Here is a 17,696-nt window from a genome sequence, read left to right on the forward strand (position 1 = left end):
CTAAGATCAAAAGATAATTACAATACAGACCAGTGAGAGCTCTGTTTTAATCAGAAAGAACTTTGAATCAAAGGTATTCTGTTTGCCAAAGTGAGTGTCTTGTTGGGTCAAATAAGCTCACACGGCCCCTTAGAAGAAGTCATTGGAATTACATCATTATTTTCAGCTCTTGCAGAGTTTGATAGTGTAGCAGACCCTGAAGCAAAGCTTTGCCTTTGGTTGCAATTATATAAACTTCACAGTTTTTACCACAAGTCCTCCTGAATAGTTTTCTGATAAGCCATAAGCATAAACCAGTAAGCAATTGTTGTTACAGAGATCTATTAATAGATATTTCTCTTTTAAAAGAAAAAAAAAAAAAGAAAAGAAAAAAAAAAGATAATGTTATTCATATTCAGCACTAATGCACAGAGCATTTTAAAGGGAAAACTGCCAACTTGAAATTTCATTTTCTTCTGGTTACTTCAGACATACCCAGAAGCTAAGAAAAAGAGTGAAGATATCTATTTTTTCATCATCCCCTCCTCTCCTTCTCTTTTTGGCAAAGTTTTCACAAATGTGACCATGTCTGCTGATTTCCCTGCTTTATTGATGGCAAACACCTTGCCATGGTGTGCTCTGAGGCTGGGCACTCCACTGACACTTCCCCTGGTTTGGCAGAAAGCAGCAGAGCAAGGCAGGAGTTCTAAGGGATTGTAGTGAAGAAAAAAACAGGTGTACACTCAAGGAAAAATCAAGATGTCATCTTGTTTATCATCATTATTCTAGGACCACCAAAAAGAACTTTCAAAAGCAGTATTAGAAAATGAGTGGAAAAAGTTCCCAAAGGACAATGAGAATTTTTTTTACATTTTCTTCTAAGAAATGTGAGTGTTGAAAGGTTGCTGCATTTGGACTTCAGTGAACTAAGGAAGGAACTGGTTTTGGACTTGATCCTGACAGTGGTCAAATGACCCAACTGCAGATTCATAAACATCATTTTGTAAGTTGGAGCTCTGCCTTGGTTACACTGCAATCTCTGCTGAGACCAAAGCCTGGCTAGGTGTACCTGCCTCAGCCTTCAGCTGAACAGCTGAGAGCAGTATAGCTGCAGGAAAAAAAAACCAAAACAACCAAGCTCACTCTGGACTGCACAACCTCTGAGAAAAGCAAATATTTAGGTTGCTGGCTGGCACTGAAATCAGCACTGCCATGGCTGAGAATGCCAAGCCAAGGCAATGTGATTACACACTGAATGCTCTTAGCAATACAGGATCCACATTCTGTTGGTCTTGATACACCTGCAAACGCAGCGACTGCAGAGCTCACTCAATTGGGACAGGGAGAGGGGAAATAAAAAACATAAAGAAATCTGTGCCAATTTGCTGAGTGAAAATGCATGCAGTCAGCATAGCATGGGAATCATAGAATCCCTTTAATGGCATCAAACATTGAGGCAGTAAAAAAGGATTTTTATTTTCTGTTAGAGCTCTTAGAAATCTAACCAAGCAGTTGGTGATGTAAAAGAAAAAGGCCCCACACTAACCAAAATTACTATCTAAATTTTTGTTAAATTCAGCAAACCTTAAAGTAGGTCCTTGCAAGTGACACATTTGACAAATATTTTATCTACTTTTTTTAGTGATGACCTGTTTGAATGTTCAACAATGACCTGACATTTTGGGTGTGCTGTTGAGTAAAAAACAGACAGATGCAACCCTGGGTGATACACAAAATAGAACAAAGGGAAGAATTACTGTCCAGGTAATATACAAAGTCCTTAGTTTAGGACAGTGACTTCATGAATACAGCTCTTAAAAGCACTACTCAGCTTTCAGCAGACATTTGGCTTAAAAGACCTCTGAAACATGGAGTGTAAAAAACCAAGCTGCTTTGGATTCCTAACACCATTATTTGTTAAGATGCAGGTGCTGAAAGAACTGAAAGACACAATGTACACCAAAGAATGGGCAACTGCAAAATGAACGGTGCAAGAGAAAAGCACACAAAGGAAAAATGAACTTACAGTTTCTTCAGGAAGTCTGAAATATTCTCAAAGCGAAGTGCAGTCACATTCTTATTTAAACATACCCAAAGCAGCTGATCCACATTCAACACCCTGTCGAGCAGTGACAAGAATGTACAAGTGGAGATGAAACCCTCTGGGGGACAGAAACAGGAAGACAATGCTACTTCTGGCAGAGAAATTTGGGATGTTACGTAGTTTAAGAAACTCAGTGTGCTGATGTGACATTTTATGGGCTGTGGTAGTTTTGTGGTGGTTGGCGTTGGCTGCCACTTTTATCTATCTGACTCTCAAAGCAGTTAAATGCTCCTAAAAATATTTCTGCACCTCTGTGTTCCTTCATTACAAGAGGATCTGCTGCTATTTCCATTAATACAAATCCTGGATGCTGGTAAGAACACATGGCTTAGCTTCTAATCAGCTGAAAAATTACAGCAGGAAGCAAGATATTCTTAGGCAGATTATAAAATTAAAAAGCTCATGCAGGAGATGCTTTTAAAGTATTTTTTTCTTCCAGAGGAAAAAGAAAATACCCTCTCTTCTGTGTAGCAGGAAGATACAGCTGTATTTAAAAGCAGAAACTTAAGAATATCTCAGGGTTCCGATTTTTTTTTTTTAATTCAAAGAGTCTTCTTTCCTTCTGACAGTAGGTTTCTTTGCCAGTTTCCTTCATCTAGAGTTTATAATTCCCAAGGTTACCATGCTTTCATGTGCTGTGCAGGGTATATGGATAATTACTGCTATTGCTGTTTGGACTTAAATATTGATAAAGCTTTGACTGTTTTGAAGTACCCTCCATTTCTTTTATTGATTTCTCCTCATAGACCTTTATGGAAGTGCAACTTTCTACACAGGAGCAGGGAGCTTGACAATGTAATTTCTGAGATTGTCCCATGTTTGAAAAATCACGTAAACACGATCATCCTGCCTGCTTTCAGTATTCACCCAGGATTTAGAAAGTTTGCCAGCTGGAAAACAGGAAAAGACAGGAGTAGAAATGGATTGAAAAAAACAAACACTTCATAAGAAAGATTTGCCCGTATTACCCAGAGAGCGCCCTCAAATCCCAGCAAAAATCCTAAAATCCAGGCAAAAATGTAATAAAAAAGTGGTTTGCTGGAACCATGTGGACTTAGGTGATAAAACCCAACTAGCTGATTTGAATTCAAACCAGAATTCTCAGGGAAAAAAAAGTGTTATCATTGAGTTGAGGAGCAAACACCACAGTTGTTTCTGCTGACAGAAAGGCAGGAAATGAGAAGACCTTGAGGAATGAGAAGCAAAGGAAGAGAGAAAGAGGAATTACACTGCCAGCACCAAAACCTGTGGAAGGCAGCTGCCATTCAGCACACCAGCATGGATCTGACCTTACAACAGGAGCATCAAGAGACCAATAAGATATCTGAATGTTCATGGTGTAGGGAAATTTCCACCTACCTAAAGTCATCAACAAAAATTTAAGAGCCAGTGCTTATCTTTTGTCAACAGCAGACTCAAATCATCTGTAGGAAAAAACATTTGAGTGAAACAACAAAAGAAAAATTTCTGGAACTACATTTCTGAACCACATATCATTCATAACCAGCATGGCAACATTATTGTTTCAAGGCAGGCAACTTTAGAAAATATATGACCAGATACCCAAAAGCTCCTCCACTTTTACTTTGTACATATGGCCTTTGAGCACTATAATTTATGTTACCAGGACTCACTTGTCCAGATGGACTTTTACAATATCCTTCTCACAGCTCTCCAGGTGTTGCAAATAAATAAAACACTTTATTTCAGAAAGATGAGAATAGAGTAGGCACCAGTGAGAATTGCCAGTGCACATATTTTAGCAACAGCCATTACAAAAATGTATTGCAATATTATTATTAAGAATTCCAAGTGATTCTGTATATTATTCAAATGTCACACATGAGAAGCAAACCACAAAAACTACTTTCAGTAAACTGCTGAAATCAAGTTGACTGCTGTTAATGATACTGTCACTGTGTCAAATTCAGTAAGAGAATTTAGGGAGTTTTAGCAACGGAATGATAATTGGTCCACCTTGCCCTGTGAGATACACTGTGCCACCAATATTAACAACAACCAAAAATGTAAAAGATTCAGTGGATTCCTACATGAGCAAATGGCCACCCCTTCACAGAGATTCAGGAGGCAGAAGAGTCTGAGTTTGTTGCATGAATAATTTGTTGCAAACCATTTATGACCTCGAGCCTACAGCATATTAAATATTCACACAACTTGTTCAGAATGAAAAAGGCTGGAGCATGTGAGAAGGGATTCTGAATCCTCAGCAGCCTCAAACAAAGTGGGCTCTGCCTGCAAACACAACTTCTCCTGGATTACTGGCAGAATATTAAACACTTCTGGCTTATTATTTGAGACAAAACTCACCTTAAATATAAGGGCTATTCTAATTACTTGAATATCCTTCTTAAAACATACCCTGATTTTGTCTATAAAGGCTCAGATCCACAGAAAGTATTGTAGAGTTGCCAAAATCTCCTTGTACATATGCCCCAAGTGACTGAATGGGCTGGTGCTCTTCAAGTTTTCTAGCCCATACTGCAATTAGTAAAACAAATCCAGAAGTATTATTGAAATGACATGTCCATACAAACAATTAATTAGCATTTTTTAACTGAAAAGGCCTAGTGGCTTGCTAGCAGGCAGCAATGCAGATCAGAGAAGCAGCAAAACCATCAAATGTTTCACATCAAGCCTAGCACACATACAGAAATAGAACCATCTGTGTCCCTTTAGATCTGTAGTTCTCAAATGACTGTAATCTTATCCTGAAAATTCAATTAGTTTTCAATGAAAGTGTGGATTTGGACAGAAATTACTTATGAAAGGTTTAGGTGAAATTAAGAACTTACACAGAACTAACAACTTGATCAAAAAGTCAAATGTTCAAAAGAAACTCAGTGTGTTCAAAAGTATAAGAACAAAGCTGAGAGATGAGATTCAGCCCTAAAATAAATGATTTAACAAAATTTGCTAAAATTAATCTGACACATACATGCATGTCCTTTAGAGACCATAAACAATGTTAACTGCCTTTGAATTCTCCACCCCCATGCCTTTGAAAAGACAAAAACTTACATCTAAAAATGAAACTATGCATATTCTTTAATAGACAGGCAGCAAAGTTTGGGACAGAGAAGGTCAGTCGAAGCTGTGAAATTAGGCATTCAAAAGAAAAAAAACACAAATTAAGCCAAGATCACCCAAGAAATGTTAATCTCCTGCACGGTTGAGGCGACATTCCTGATGTTGTCGTTCCCTTGTCATTTCTAAAATTATATATATTTTTATACCTATCTCTAAATACACATTTGTAGACAGATGCATGCACACACCAATATAGAGCTACTTATGCCCTCGTGTCTCAGACCTTGGCTCAAATTTGCAAAATGGCAGCCTTTGTGTCCCAAACCTATGAGACCGAGTAGGAAGAGAAATTTTGGCATGGAGCTGTTTGTCTGAGGCATCTTCTAAAGAAGAGCACTGTTACTATTTATATTTCTGTATTGTGATAAGTGGAGGAGGGGAATGTCTGGGTTTTGTTTACACACAAAGAAGACAAAAATAAGCCTTTAGAGATATTATAATCTGAATAGACAAAGGGAAGAAGATGCATCCAAACCACAGAGCAGTGAGACATACGAAGATCACTAGCATTTAAAAGTTTATGGAATAGGTTTTTTTATGGTAGTACAAGAAGACTAATGTTTTCTTTTAACAAAAATCATACTTCTCTTACACAATGCTAATGCTTAACATCAGGCCAGATGAATGAGTTTGATATAATGAGTATTCAGTCAATTTTATCACACAATAAAAGTGGAGTTTTCTACTTTCTATTCCTATCACATTTGTCACTGTACTTTTACATACTAGGTAAGCCAAGAGCTGGCTTAGACGAATCCCATTTTTGCCCCATTAAAACAAAAGTGTTTACCAAGATTATTGTTTATTGACCAAATTAAAAATTGTCATCATTATAATTCCTCTATTCCAGTGCCAAAAATCATATCACATTGTAAGCAGCCTGGCAGTGTGTCTTAAAATATTACTTCTTTTTTCTTAGTTCTATTTAGTATTCGTGTAAAGAAGTCTGTCCCTGTAGGGTGCTGCTGTGTTTGAAAGGAAATAGTAATTCAGGAAGATTGGAAATAAGTAGATGATTCACTGAAGATATTTCCTCACCTATTTTCCCTGTATTACACACTTAACACTCCTGAAGTGGGGGGGAAAAGTATCCTGGATGTACCTGTTCCACTACAGAGGAAGTCTCCCCACAGTCTAACAATGACACTGCAATTATGATAGAGGTTTTTCTTAAACAAAGGTGTAATTAAATCTGGATGCCAACATCCACTCCTTTTTAAATAGTCTTGTATACTGCCTGTGATTACAAGCAGGGGTTTGGTATTTTTCAACTACTCACAAACACACAATAAAACTGAGTATTTTTTAATTTTATCATGTCAGTTTGCTACTTTTAAGACAACCTGTGTTTTGAAATGGTGTCTGTGGTTTGGCAGGGAGTTTTTACAAACACAACATCTACAAATTTGCCCATTGTTGAAGATACTTCCAGTCATTCAGAGTAATTTTTTAATTTCTGGGGAGGATGAGAATGGAGAAGGAAATACACTTATGCTTTCAGAACAGGGATCCTTCAATCATTTCTAGCAAATCAGGAATGATACTGTGTTTAATTTTTATGGTGCAGTATTGTTCTCATTGAAAAGATGATAACAACATTCAAGCCATCCTGGCTTCACAAAGCGTTAAATAATCCAATGGCTGCCATTTGGCACAATGCCCATTGTAACAGTACTCATGCACAGGGAAAAGGGATGTTTTTCCAGAATCATTTAGGAATGTGACTTCTATTAATTAAGTGTCAAAGGTGTCTTCATAAAAATCCGAATGCATTCCGTTCTCACTCCTAAGGGTTATAAGGACAAGATGGCACAGCTGAGACCACAACACAGCATCCATTCCCAGCTCTCCTTTTTCTTCAGGGGTGGTTGGACACACCAAACCCATGTGCTTCAGGAAAGGGTTGTGGGCACACTGTTCCTAAAAGCTCACACCAGAAATGATCCAGGTCTCAACCTGACTGCCGTGCATCCACGAGGATGTCACTCCCAAAGCAATTTCTGCACAGAGCATGTCAGTGAATATGGTAGGTGAGCTCTGCACCCTCCCAATGAACCTTACACCAGGAGGTTTTCAAGGCATTATACTCTAGGCAAGGCCTGCCTGGTGAAGCCAAGACAATAGTTTTAGCGTATTCTATCAGTCCCTTGCTCTTTTCTAAGCTGCTGTTTCTCCTTGAGACTTTCACAGTCCTGGGGACAGTCTCAGACTCTTTTCTATGCTATGTTTATTCAACACAGAGACAGTTGCAGCATTGCGTGACTTATCACAATGAACCCACAAGACTTGCATGTTAAATATTGACTACCAAATAATCACAACAAGCCATTCACTGGGAAAGGAGCAAAATAACTGGGGAAAAAAATAAAACAAGACTGAAAAAAAACAAGTGATAAGCTATGTGAAAGCATTATCTCATCTCAAAGGACCATCCATAAACAGAAAGCTAAATTCATCACTTGTTCCCTGAATTAGTGGCTCAGCTCCAAGAGATAAATTAATCACATTATTCCAGAAAGAAATAGGAGACTGATTTCAAATTTCAGACAAAGGATCAAGAGGCTGTTAGTTATGAATTTCTCATCTTTACCTGGTTTCATAATAATTTCCCAAGTTAAAACTCACTGATGACAAAGGAAATCCTCTCTCTTACTTAAATTAGCCTTGAGACATATTATAAACATATAATATCTAATCTTATGACCAGTTAGCTTCTAATTTCCTTCACATCTTTGTACATCACTGGCACTAAGGGTATGAGAGTGGTCCAAAAAAGTGCTTGATGGAGTGAGGCAGCTCTGGAGACCATTGCTTTGCTGGTCTTGGGGGCTCAATTCCAACCCAGCTCCTAATGCTGAAGGGAGGACACACATTTACTGATTAGGCCAAAAATGAATTTAATGACTCACTGGTGCTATGACATCCATCATAAATTTCAAGGTTTAAGTACACAGACAAAATGGAATAACAATTTTGCAAAAAGCTCGATTTTTAAATGTCGTTTATCAGAATGTGGCAAACTACAACCTCAAGGTTACTTGAGCTTGAAGTAAAAAGAAACCAGCTCTTTTTCCAGAAAACATCCCCTGTTCCCACTAGTTGTGTTCAACTTCCACACATCATGTGATGGGTTCTGCCCACAGCCAGGCCACAGCCAAGGAAACAGTTTTACTGAAGAAAATGGGTTTGGTAGAGAGCTTCACATCTTAAGCAATCAGCACTGCAGGTAAGGAAAACTATAGAATGCAGTCAAGAACGAGAAAGAAACTCAAATTTTGCTGAGCAGAAATATCACTCTACAGTTATCCCAAATTTTCAGTGATACTCCAGCATATTTCCATGAACACAAGAAAGCATTCAGACAAAAACAAAGGAAGGAACTGATTCTCTTCATGTTGCTGTTCATGCAAATTCATTGATACACTGGAGACAAAAAAAATAAAACTTGACACCATTGTAGGAGAATTGGTCTGGAACCTGGCAAATGGAAGAAAACCCTGAATGCTTGGTCCATGTTGTACCAAATGCACAGTGCCAAAACAAAAGTGTGATTGTGTCAGGTATGTGATTTTTAGTCACAAAAGCACAAGTTTGGCCAGATGTCTTAGCGGCATTTGTGTTGTTACCATTAGAAGGGTTAAAAAAAAAAAAAGGAAATTATACAAAATACGAGCGTACAAAACAAGCCTGACCAGACCTGAGCTGTTTCACATACACGGTGTTCCCCCCACTGTTTCATGTAGACTTTTGAAGTTTCTCACTACAGATTGACTGGGGCAACCAGGAGTGTGAAATTCTCTAATCCATCCACTTTCCTGACCAATAAACTGATTTATTTTGGCCTGTTAAGGAAAAATCTAATTAATGTACAGCATGTGTGTTGAGTCACAATGTAGAAGAGCTTTGTGCCCTGCTGTTTATCCACTGTCCTGCTCCTGTCAGTGCTTTTGGAAGTCTTTTCCAATGAACCTCTGCTGAAGTAATCACTCTGCCAAATATCAGTTGTAGAAAAGCTTGGTTTTTAACAAAAGGTCAAACAAAATTGCAGTGAAGACCCATGGGATCCTTGCAAAAGGTCACTTCAGACAAAATGGATTCCCAGCTGAAGTACAGGTTTCACCACAGAGTATATATTCTGTGGGCTAACTTTTCAGAGAAAAACTTCAATTCAGAGTCAAAATGAATGAATGTCATTTTCTGTTCACAATCATCTGTAAATTAAGAGTCATTTGACACCCAGTAAATGAAAAAATCACATCCAGCTACATGACTTGCAGGCAGTTAGTCAGGCCTCCAAATAAAACACTCAATTCCATAGCTGTTTTACTGATGATGGCAAATAAAGTAACAATGTGGCGACACAGAATTGTAGTGGTCTGTGTTATGAGACTTTCTAAGACCTGGCCTCAAGAAATCTATTTTCAGTTCTATGCTTGTTGAGCTGGAGGAGCATTTCACAGTGAATAATTTACTTGATTAATTTAGGGCCATCCCTAGTTTACAGAATTTCTTTGTGCTGACTTCTTTGGCCACTTTGTTCATTATTTGAAGTTGCAGAACAGATGGTTTGTTCACATATATTTCTGCATAATGATTGCTCATGAACACTCTGTCCTGGATAGTGCTTTGAATACTTGCTATGCAGGCTCTGTGACTGGATTTTTAACTCACATAGCACATGGGCTGGATTCCCAACTCACTTTTCTTTTCATGTCAGATAACTAAATATTTTTCCAAACCACACAAAATCTCCCAAAAAGTGAGGAAGAAGTGTCTGGTTTAAAACAAAACTTCTTAAAGATATGTGCAACTTTCAAATTTTGAATAGCGTACCAGGAGCTATGAAAATTCAGATATTTACATAGAGATATTAAGCATTTGATGAGAATGAAACCTGCATACTAAGGGATTGATGAAAATATATGCTAAGTAAAATAGGACTCAACAAAACATTTAGCAAAAGCAAATAAATTGATTAAAAGGTACCCACAAAATAGGCAAAAGCTGACATAGATGTTACTGTTGTTGTCAGGAGATATTCAGAGCTGGCCCAACAGGTTGCCAGCCTTATAACTGGAACAATAGCAGCTCTCTTGGATGATGATGATGAAGCCATCAAATGGATGTCATCTCTGTAAACCAGGTAAGAATTTGGGCAAATTAGCTGTTGTTGAACCGGATGTCATGTTGGTCTAAAAAGCCCCTAGCAAATACAATTCCTCAATAAGTCCCTATAAGAGCAAACAACAGTGATCCAATCCTTTTACTGCTAATGATGTGTTTATAGATATTTACCTCTGCAGCAGTTTCAGCAGCTGTATCTCGAATTGCCACTAATGCCTTTTTTCACTGATTAATAGAGTGAAGCTATTGAGATGTAGGATTTCCACTCGTTTTTTTCCCAGTGTAACATTGCCATCTGCAGGAAGCTCTCCCTTACTTGGAGACTAATTTTACAGTCACAGAATAGGAGCCACTGAAGATGAAAATGTAAAGTGTCCAAAATTAGCCCTGTTTGATCAGCCTGACAAACTGCTATTTTAAAAATTAGCCAGTAATAGTATGGCTCACCAACAAAAGCAGTATATTAACCTACTGTCTGGCAAGTTATTAAACTGAGGGATTGGCATTAATCTAGGTGAATAATACATTAGGACAAAAAGAAACACTTCACAAGGACAAGGGACTTCTGATTTAGTTATTCATCATTAGCTGATATGTAAGGTTCTCATACTACCATACAAAAATTTTATAATTTTCTGTTCTACAGATGATTCAGAGAAGTCGTTCTCAGCTTTCTCTCCTTTCTTCTCAGCTTTATAAAAGGATATACGCAACGCAAATAATTTTTCACCATGCTAGACACTGGATATCTCTTCACAAGTACTAAATATACTGCCCAGAGAACAAAAAAGGCACAAATGCAAGAGCTTTATTTTAGACAGCTGCTTAATTTTAATCTTTGTCTTAAAGACAGAATATTTGTGATGTTCAATGTGGCATCAATTCATTTAGAGAGATCAGTCTTCTACAGCAAACTCTTAAGACAGTTTCACAATTATTAGCATCCTTGTAAAGAAAGAAAATATGTTCAGGACTGAAATGCTGACCAAACACCCCAAGAAACTCCACAAGCCGGGTGATATTTATGTAGGAACACTGAATTAGGGCTGACTCACTGAAATCTCTTAGTGAAATAGGGAAGAAAACCAGAATTAAATAGTGATCAATAAGTAGTGGGGAAAAGCTGTGGAGGTCATAGGAGGCAACCTGAATGAAATAATCTGATTGACAGTATGATCTTTGATGTCAGAAAAAGTGGTTATTGACTTTAATTCAGGGAAGACAGAATGCTGCAAGACATTTTCATTTTTGAGAGTCGAAGGAAGAAGGTAATCAGAGGAGAAAAGAACCAGCAGCGGTAAAACAGACAGGATCTCAAATTTGAGATGGAGACTTTCTATGTGTGCAGATGAGTCAGAGACTTGTACATTAGTTCACTGGAGTGGCTTTCTACTTGGAAACCACTAGATGAATTCTCTAATTTACCTACGAAAAAACCTGGCAGCCAATTGAAAAAAAAAAACTCAAAAAACAAACAAACAAATCACACTGACCCAAGCTGAACATTCTTGCATTTCTCAATTCACTAGCCAACTAGAAAATAAATTACATTCACAACTCTATCTAGGCACTCTTAATCCAGGAGACACATTTCTGGAGCAGACCAGGGGAGAATGGGTAATTTTGCTAAATGCAGAGTCACATTCTGCCTTCAGATTTCTCTTCTGGCAAATTCACACTGGCCTAGTTGAGACAAAGAGACGACAGAAAAAGCTGATTTCTTACTATTTCAAAATTGTCTGCGTCCCATACATAGGGATGGTTCTAGGGCTGTTGCCAGGGGCGTGTGTCAGCAGTAGGGTAGTAAGTTCATTAAGGGAGTTGGTTGAGCTTGAAGCTGGTATTGAAGTTAATACTGAAGTTATAGTTGAAGCTGGTATTGAAGTTAACACTTGAAGCCAGCAGTGGAGCTGTGAGCAGCCATCCTCTGTGCCAATGCTGCTGAGGACACAGATTTATATGTTAACCTGCCACTTACCTTGCTCCAGTTGACTCTGCATTGTTGCAAGCAGCTGATACAGCACTGCAGCTTTCAGAGAGAAGAAACTCTTTATCTCTGCCATGGCCAGGAGTTGACAGGTGTTTGCAGAGCATCCCCAGAGGGTGGAGTCCTGGGAGCTGCAGCACGGATGAGATTTGTCACTGCAGCTGCTGTGACCAAGATACTGCTGGTGACCACCTGACTGCTGACACGAAAAGAAGCCAGTAACTCCCTGGACATGACTCCTTGGACAGCCATGGCCGTCACCCAGGTCATGATATCTAGAGAGTGTGGTGGTGACAGTGTTCTTCTCCCTTGGTGAGGCTCTGCTGTCACTAAGTTGAAAATTAATTCAAATAATAATAAATTAGTGTCTTGAGAATGCTCTTTGAGTATTTTCAGGACCACTTTATTGTCCTGCACAACATATCAATCCCTTACTGCTAGAAATGTTGATAGAACACAAACTTTCATTTCAGGTTTATTTTGATTAAAATATTTACAATTTATGTGCTTCTTAAGAATCACCAGTTGCCTAAAAATTATTTTTGCATGAACTTCCATTTCAGAGTATATTTATTGCACCTGATATAGCTCAGAATTTAGAAATTATTTGCAGAAAAAAATACTTAGTGGTCTTTAAAATTTTTTTCAATTTTTAGAATAATACTATTAAAAGACTTTATATCCACACATTCTAGAAACCAAAATGCTTCACAGAAGTTATAGAAGTTATAAAATCAACAATTATAATACAGAAGGGAGGAGAGGAAAATTAAAGCTATAAAAAAGAAGAGGCAACAATGATATTTACACCTTCAGCTCCCTAAGGAAGCTCAGGAGGGGGAAATGCAGCCAGAGCTCACAGGCAGGGGTGGCACTGGAGTGGTGAGGGGTCCCCCTGGGTAGTGGCAGGTTAGGTTAGGGAGGGGTTTCTGGCATGAAGAGATCAGGGGAAGATGCAACATTTGAGGGCTCAGGCAGAGGCACGGATCTGCTGCAGGGATTTCAATGCCTGGCAGCAGGGAGGCAAGGTCAGCACCCTGGGACAGGAGAAGCAAGGCTGATCCCTGCACACATCACCAGACAGCCCAGCATGGAAAAGGGTGTGAAGTTTTACCCAAATGATGGCCTGCAGAGACTGACTGCCATGATTTAGTGCAGAGTGGATCTCCTAAAGTCCATGGAGCCCACGCAGCTCTGGTGAGTTAGAGGCAGTGAGATGTCCTTGCCAATCTGCTGCTGCCTCTGCCCTGATCCCAATTCAACTGCTTGTAAGTCACAACAGGGAAGCAGAATGATGGCTTTGTGACCACTGTCACCTTGGGGAGTTGGGCTGGGATATGGGGAAATTACTGTAGTCAGGGCTGTGATAAGTGCTTCTTCTTGAATAGGCAATGAATAACTCTGCATTAGAATTGTAAAATATATTATATTTTACAATTTCTACTTTACATAAAATATGAACTTCTACTGGACCTGTGGGAAAACCTTGCAGAAGATTGGTTGGTATTCAAACTGTTAATCCCAGAGATGAATTGGACACCATTAAATAGAACAAAAATCTTACTGAATAAATAGTTAAGGATAATGGCTTTCTGTGCCAGAGAGGAAATAAATTATCCAATGTGAGATTTTTTACAGGCCATAAAACAAAATTATTAAATAAAACAAGTGGCTCAAAAAATTGATCTAGGAAAATGATATGATATCCAACAGTATTTTTGAAAAGAGAAGGACTAATTAAAGGGTGATAACAACAATTTTTTTAAACTTGATTGCTCTTACTAGCATCAAAGACATCCTTAGATGAGCAAAAGGGCAGTCCTAAACAGAAACCCTTGGGAGCCTACAAGCAGTGAGCCAAAGGAAAACTTTATTTTAGTGCCTGTGGGGAGCAGAACCTGCTCTGTAACAGATGGTCCTTGTCTGCCTTCTGACATCTTTAGCAGCACTAATCTAAGGCACACTTGTGCTCAACTTTCCCTTATTCTCTGCCTGAGAACTACACCACCACTACATAAACACCTCCATCAGAGCAAAGTTCATCCACACACATCCAGGTATACTTCTGTGGCCAGCACACAAGAACCCCTCCTGGCATGGTGAAGATTTTTGATTTACACCCATTCTGAGACATTTTTTACCATTTGACAAGTGATGGCAACTAGTTCTCATGCAGACTTTTTGCATATTCACAACTTCTACCTGGTCCTGCCTCTTCATGGATGAACAAGATGAAGTTCTGTCACAGACCAAAGCAGCAGCAGCAGATGGGGCAGAGTAGTGTCACAGAATCACAGCATGGTTTGTGTTGGAAGGAAACGAGACCATCTCGTTCCATTCCCCTGCCATGGGCAGGGACACCTTCCACTGTCCCAGGTTGCTCCAAGCCCTGCCCAACCTCGCCCTGGACACTTCCTCACAGGGAAGAATTTCTTCCTAATATCCAATCTAACCCTGTCCTCTTTTAGTTGTATGACTATGGGTGGAAGGAAGAGGCTCCAGCAGGACCCCACGTACTGCAGTTTAAAAGACTGCTCTTTGTTTCAGAAGATTTAGGTTTATCCATTTTCCTTTGATAGCAATGCATTGCACAACTGTGCAGTTTTCTGTCTAATCAATGTCAGTTCTCTAGAAATGTTAGTCCCCTCAGCAGCCTTCAAGGTGGGTGATTTCACAATTTTAAGTGTAGGAAGTGTGATTCCAGAGAAAAAAAACACCCATTCTTTCTCTGTGCCAGACAAAAAGAGCAATGTTCAGCCTTAGGCTGGTCTTGTAAGGAAAATTTCCTGAGTTCTCACTCTAATCCATCTCCTTCACCACACAGCAAAATCTACATTTACAGAACTAATAATCTGAGTGACTTGTCTGGGTACCTGGAACTGCAATTTGAACTCATCCTGTGGAAAAAATAGCCCAGAGTCAAAGGTCCTATGCCAGATACCAGACCTCACCTGTATTCCTTTGCTCTGCTGCAAATTGCAATCAATTACAGATTATTCTGAGTTCATATTTCATATTTATGATTTCCTGTTCTGCCTCTGAGGCAGTTAAGATGAAGCTGGTCCAACCAGCTCCTACCTCCCTCCTGCCTGGGGAGAGCTTCAAATCTCTGGCTCACAAAACCTCTTAATGCTGTTGCTGGTAACTCACACTCAGCAAGAGCTGGCCATACCAGAGACCTCAATTAAAGATTCTCATATTTTAATCTCTGGAAACTAACAACCAACTCTCCTTTTGAATAAAAGGGACACTAAAACCTGGGCTCTTGGAGGGCCTCATTAATCCCTGCTCTAACTTGATGCGCTTCACAGAATATCAGGAAATGCAGCTGACCTGCTGTGACATAACCCGGCACCTCTGCAGGAGCAGCATGGTGACAGCCAATTCTGTCACCCTGTGAAAAGCCCTCCAATTTCCACGTGTGCTGATCACACAGGGACAATGTCAAGGCTGAGAGCCAGAGCTCTGAGCTGGCCAGTGCTGCAATGTAATATACATGAAGGTCAGAAGCTGCTGTCGCCTCAAATGTGTTTTGTGAACGAAGTTATTTTCTTAGCAAAGATATTCACTTGAGTACATTACTAAACCGAGGAAAATAACATGAGAAAATGGAAAGAGGCCGTGTAAAAAATGAGACAATCAGGCTAGAAACCCCAATTCATTTTGACTGCATCAGTATGCTTGATCCAGCTTGTAAACCAGCCTTAACAGAGAAGCATTTTCCCTGTTTGAATTGCATTAAGAAGTGGAATTAGCTTTATAAATATAAATCAGTTAAATATAATGCAATATTTATAACACGGTATCTGATTTTTCCCCCTTTAGGATTCCATTTAAAAGGAAATAACAGGGAAACAGCGCTCTCAGAAAGACAGCGGGTTTGCAGTTTATGCTAATTAATTTTCATATTGACACTAAACTAAACCCTACATTTTATTTGACTCTGGCAAGGAAAAAAAGAGAAGTAGATGGAACTCTTTTTTTTTTTTTTTTTCTGCAACAGATAATTCTGAAGAAAAGGCTCTGTTTTTTATCAAACCTGTTAATTCTCATTCATTTTTCTTTTGCCCAGCATGCAGGTTACTACACCCAAATCAGTCCCAAAACCCCAGACACAAAGGCATAAGCAAGAAAAAGGTTCAATTTATTTGATGTCCTGAAAAGCTCCAATCAAGATTGGGAAGTCATTATTCTAGGAACTATATAAAAAGAGAAATAGCCATCCCTGACCTGAAAGAGGTTCCATTTTTTCCATTAAATCAAATAACATCATTCAAAGTTGGAAGAAAAAATTATCTTCTTTGTAAAGTTAGGAACAAAAATGCAACACCACTCTGTGTCTAGAAAATCTGCTTGGGATTTGGAAAAAGACCCATCAGTTGGCTACTTCCATATGTGTTCCTTGAAGAGTCTGTGCCAAACTCATAATTGCTCTAAGTTGCTGGGTGTCATTGATGCTACATCAAAAAGGAACCAAGGCCAGAGAGGTTCTTTTTCTATTGGAATTATTAATCAAAGATCTGCAAAACCCTGACATGAAGCTTTCTTCCAGCTTTGGCTGAGTCAAATTCTATTTGGTGTTCAAACAGATGCATTTTTCTCTTCATCCCAGCATATATGCCCCATCTCATTTTGGCAAGAGTGAAACCACTGAAAGAGGTAATATGCAGAATCATGATTTTGATTAGAGAGCCCGAGAAAAGCTGAAAAGCAACAACTCCACCACACTGACCGACTCAGGCTTTGTCAGGTTTAACCCTGTCCTCCAAATATTTACTCTACTTTATTGTACTTTAATTATTCATCCAGGTTTTTTCTACTGTTAATAGAATTTGCCCATCATATTGATTAGTTTATTTAGTTCAGCTGGATTCAGAGTGTACATAAGATTTTTTTTTTCCCAATTTAATAACCCTTTTGCTCCACTGAATCCATTTTTATTTTTTTCCTCCCCCTAATTTTAATAGAAGCTGCAGCACTAATTACCTGCCCTCATGTCAATGTTTCCTCAGCAGCATCCTCCAGCACTGAATTGTTGGTTTCCTTATTGTTACTGTCATTAGCACTGAAGTACTCTTATAAGGAACATTTCACTCAGCCAGCCTGAGGTTCATGCAACAGAAAAAGAATAATTTCTTAGTTAGAATCAGGATGCTGTCTACTCTTAATGAGACAGCAGCATGATTAGAAATGGAGATGTTTTCCATTTCCCATCCACATTTATTTAAAAGCACATTTCAGTGAAGCAAACACAGGCTTATCCTGCAATGTGTGTTGTGCCTATTAAAAAAAAAATAAAAGTGAATTCTTTATCTCAGGTTTGCAGCTTTCTCAAACATCATAAAATCCTAATTCACTTTTCCTTATTTTAATGGCTTTCCCAGTACTGTTTTT

General features: G+C 38.8%; 1 long non-coding RNA gene across 1 annotated transcript; it reads right to left on the minus strand.

The window, feature by feature from the left end:
- Window positions 1–1,153: 1,153 nt before the first annotated feature.
- On the minus strand, window positions 1,154–17,413 carry LOC137479769 (uncharacterized). Its single transcript, XR_011002503.1, has 4 exons — window positions 17,289–17,413; window positions 3,443–3,507; window positions 2,832–2,973; window positions 1,154–2,141 (listed from the first exon to the last, which is right to left on the minus strand). It is a non-coding gene; the product is annotated as an uncharacterized lncRNA (long non-coding RNA).
- Between the last annotated feature and the right edge of the window lie 283 nt (window positions 17,414–17,696).

Source organism: Anomalospiza imberbis, chromosome 10, assembly GCF_031753505.1.
Source record: "Anomalospiza imberbis isolate Cuckoo-Finch-1a 21T00152 chromosome 10, ASM3175350v1, whole genome shotgun sequence".
Classification (NCBI taxonomy): Eukaryota; Metazoa; Chordata; class Aves; order Passeriformes; family Viduidae; genus Anomalospiza; species Anomalospiza imberbis.